This window comes from Suricata suricatta, chromosome 11 (assembly GCF_006229205.1).
Source record: "Suricata suricatta isolate VVHF042 chromosome 11, meerkat_22Aug2017_6uvM2_HiC, whole genome shotgun sequence".
NCBI classification, from domain to species: domain Eukaryota; kingdom Metazoa; phylum Chordata; class Mammalia; order Carnivora; family Herpestidae; genus Suricata; species Suricata suricatta.
Window position 1 is genome coordinate 4,967,232 of NC_043710.1, and position 4,343 is coordinate 4,971,574.

Below are 4,343 nucleotides of genomic sequence, written 5' to 3' on the forward strand. Positions count from 1 at the left end.
ACGGAACATTCCTTAGTAATAACAGCTCCCATTAATGGATTGCTAACTGTGTGCAGGCACTGTCCCCTCGCAGGTGGGAATCATTAGCCCCATTTTACAGACGAGGACACTGGAGGCCAGAGAAACTAAATTCTCGCCTGAGATCCACAGCTAGCCACCCACCTGGGCACGCAGCAGGGCTCTCTCCCAACACCACATCTCATGTGCGTGGTTTCCTTCAGCCGTCTGACTGTGAGGAGGGTACAGCAACTGGTTTACTTCATTCTACAGATTTGGGAAGAGGCTCAGAGAAGGGCAGTGGCCTGTCTCAGGCTAGCTAGACACAGAGTCAGGATTTGAACCTAGATCTAATGTGAAGCCCCAGCCTTACCTCCACTTTATGCTCATGCTTCTGCAGGAGGGAGCTCTGGTTGGCCAGGGATTTCCCTGGATCTCAGACATTGCTGGACCCTGGATGGCACGGTTTTCCTGGGGCTTATTTTGGACGTGGCTCAGGTGACAGCGTGCCTGGCCAGGGCACTGTTTACTGTTTTCAGTGTGTGTGGGGGGCTATCCCTGAAGCCCTGTAGGTGTCTCTGTCCCTTGAGGCCCCACCAGTCCCAAGCCTAGAGCTCTTCGGCCACTCTGCACTGTGGGCAACTGCCTTATAGACCTCAGAACACCAGACCAGGCCAGCCCTCCGTCTTGCCTGGACTCCTCTCCTGTGGCCAGGCAGGATCTTCCAGCCCCCAGCCTTGAGCACCTAAAGGGCAGGGACGAAGGCCGAGCTCTGCCCCTGGCTGGCACTCAGCTGCAGCTCAGAATGTTATATCGAATTCACTGCCTGGCTGGACAAAGAGGGGAAAGGAAGGAAAATGGGGCAGAGAGGAAGGAAAGAAGAAAGACTGGTTGACTCAAAAGAATAGATAAACTCAGAGGAATGAAAAAAGGAACAAACGATCGCATAGTTGAGTAAATACAGTGCATGACCTGGGGCGCCTGGGTGGCTCAGTCGGTTGAGCGCTCGACTTCGGTTTGGGTCATGATCTCGCAGTTGATGGGTTCGAGCCCTGTATCGGGTTCTGTGCTGACAGCTCAGAGCCTGGAGCCTGTTTCAAATTCTGTGTCCCTCTCTCTCTGCCCCCTCCCCTGCTCATGCTCCGTCTCCCTCTGTCTCAAAAATAAAGAAACAAACGAAAAAAAAAATACAGTGCCTGACCTGATTGCAGGGTCAGCAGACAGGTGAGCACCCTCCAGCCTCCATCTGCTCCGAGCCCGCCTGCCATCCGACCCCATCCATCTTGAGGCCGAGACTTCCCTTGCTGTCTCAGCCGAGTCTCTGCTGCCGCCACGTGGCCGTTCTGCTCCCTGCACCATCATCATGAGGGCTGCCTGCTCTGCTCGGAGTTCCTGGCTTGGGGTATGGGGTGTTTGAAGAAGAGGGGAAGTGGGTGTCGGCAGGGGGTGGAACCTCAGAGGTCCCGTTATGCCGCCTTGGGATGCTTTGGTGGGGTCTTTGCTCCTCCCACCTCCCTATGTACCCTCCCCTCCCTTTCATCTCAAACACCAGGTCCCTGGAGGTCTTGTCCTTGGCCAGAACTCCTCCTCCCCAAACCCTGACCCCCCCTTTACTGAGCATCTCCTGGGTGACATACACTTGGCATGTGTCTATTTCATTCCATCCTATTATGTATAATTCTTGCCCTCCTTTAACAGAGGAGGAAGCTGAGGCCCAAAGAGGACAGATAATTTGCTCAAGATCCCACAGCTGATACGTGGAGAAGCTGGGATTCTAACCAAGGCATCTGGAGTCTTGGAGCTCCTCCATACAGAATCCCCGAAGTCAGAGGTGTGGGGGACCTTTAGCATCCTTCTTAACAAGAAGGATGGGGAAACTGAGGCTCTCCACAGGAAGGGACTTGTCACATAGCAAGTAAGCAGCAGATCCAAACTATGGGAGGGTAGAGCCCAGAAGGTCCCTTCTGTCTTGTGTCCCCCAGATCAGCTCAACTCCATCTGCCATTTGACTGAAGTTCAGGGCTGGGGACGCAGAACTCCTGCCCTTGTGTCCTCTCCCCGCCTCCCCATTCTCAATCCTTCTGGGTGGAACGAGAAGGCTGATAATGGGTGAGAGTGGGCGGAGAGTGAGGGACTCCTGTGGTCCAATCTTGTTTATTTAGCCTTTCCATTTGTCCCTTTGGGTGTCGGCAGGCATAGATGGCCGGGGCAGGAGAGAGGAAGTGAGGGTCTGAGCGGCAGTGGATGATACCATGGCTCACCCTGTCCCTCCCACGCGCAGGTGTGGCCCAGCCACTGCCGAGGTCACGTCAGTGACCTCCATACTTGTCCATTTGGGTGCAGTTCGGCTGATCCCTAAAGGCTCCCAGATGGAGGGGGCCTGGGACACTGGAGGCAGGCCCACGGGCCTAGGACTGGGAAGGGGAAGAGTTGGTGGGGGCGCGGGCGGGAAAGGCAGAAAGAGACGTCGTCAGTGCGCGCTGTGGTTAATGAACTTGAAACTGAAGAGCCGCTCAGACTGCCCCTTGCGCTGGCGTCCTTGCTCATCACTTCCAAAGCTGCTCAGAAGCCTCTTCCTCCCTCCCTCTGACCTGCTCCCCTGACCCGGCCCAGTGGCTGTGTGGCAACATCAGCCCTGCCTGGGGTCCCTCTCTCTCCTCCAGGTGCACAGTCCTCCCTATGCTGCAGCTTCCATCTCCTCCAGGAAGAGGGGGAGTCCGTAGAAGTTCTTCACAGCCTTCCTGGTAATCCAGATCCTCCCCCAGCGGATCTTCTAGGGAGAAACGCAAGCAGCCTGGGATCCAGAGGGGCTTCTCCGGCACCCCTCAGCCCCACCTGGAGGAGCTGGTGAAAGGGCACAGAGTAGCCTTACGGATTTGAGCCTGAGCTTTGGAGCCAGACAGATGGAGTTTAAATGCCAGCTCTGAGACTTGCTGCTGGCTGTGTGATCTTGGACTGGTTGCCTAACGTCTCTGAGCTCCAGTTTCCACATCTGCAAAAAAGGGGATGACGACGGCACCTCCCTCTAAGCAGGCAGGACTGCAGGCTGGTACCAGCACTCACTGAACTTGCACGACCCTCCCCACCTCTAAGCCTTTCTTCTGGCTCCCTTCTCCCCAGCTCCCGCAACTTTGCTCTAGCAAGACTGACAAATTGGCCAAGTTTTGGCCCACTCCTTTTGTGCATGTTGTTCCCTCTTCCAAGAATGTTTTTTAGGCTTATTCACCTTTTTCAACCTTAGGCTTCTTTTTGCCCTGAAGACAATGTAGCAACACCACCAGGAAGCCCTCCGTGATATTATCTACTGCTATCCTCCCCACCAGACTTGGCCCAGGGCCCCTTCTTCTGCTTCCTGAGCAGTCTGATGGCGTTGGTCCTTGTGCTGGGGCCTCCTTTCCCTCTGAGCACCCAGCAGCAGGGTAGTCTATTCAGAGTAACCCACACAAACCCCGATTCCTGGAGGAGAGACGAAGGTGATTTGGGGCTGAGCAAGAGGAAGCCCCCTCCTTCCTGCCCCAGCTTTATTTTGGTTCTAGAATCATTCCAGTCAGCAGACTTGGTCCCCACCATGCCCATCCCAGGTACACAGTCAACATTTCATGCAGTTAGAGGGACAGAAAGAGGGGAAAGAGAAGGTGGGAGTAAGTGGCCTATGGTGCATAGCCACTGGGGCTTTCTAGGAAAAGAGTCTGGTGTCTCCCTAGCTCCAGCGGCTCCCCAGCTGTGTCCCCGGACCCTGTGCTGGCCTGGGCCATGCAGACCTCCTGGCATAAGCCACAGGGCTGGGCCACAGCTGGGTTAGGCGGGGAAAGCCACAGTTCTGCCTCCAGCCCACGACCCCCCTGGGCTCCCACAGCATTGCTGGAGGTAACTGGTTGGGTCTGGGTCTCCACAGCTCATCAGGACCAGAGGCAGCCCAGCCTGGGAGCCCATGCCCTGACCCGTGGGTGGCCCCCGGAGGCAGATGCCATTGCACGCTACAATGCCCACCCCATTCCTATGAGCTGGCAGGGGCACCCACCCCTCGGCCATCTGCTTCTCGGGGACTGCCTTTGGTGGGGATGGGAGGTGCCTCAGTGACCACTGGAAGGTATGCATGCTCTTTCTTCAGTTGGGGTGGGGTGGGAGCCAAAGTCCGGGGGTGGGGGCAAAATAGGCCAGCCCCATTGCTTCTGGGCAGGACCCCCCTGGGGTGCCATTCACAGAGCTCCTCCATCAGAGTTCAAGCCATCAGGCTGGAGCTCCACTCTCCCAAAGCTACAACTTACTGAGCTTCTGTCTCTGCCCCGGCTTTCCTCTCTCCCCGGCAGTTTTCTCCAGAGGGTTCCCCACCTCCCCCCTCCATA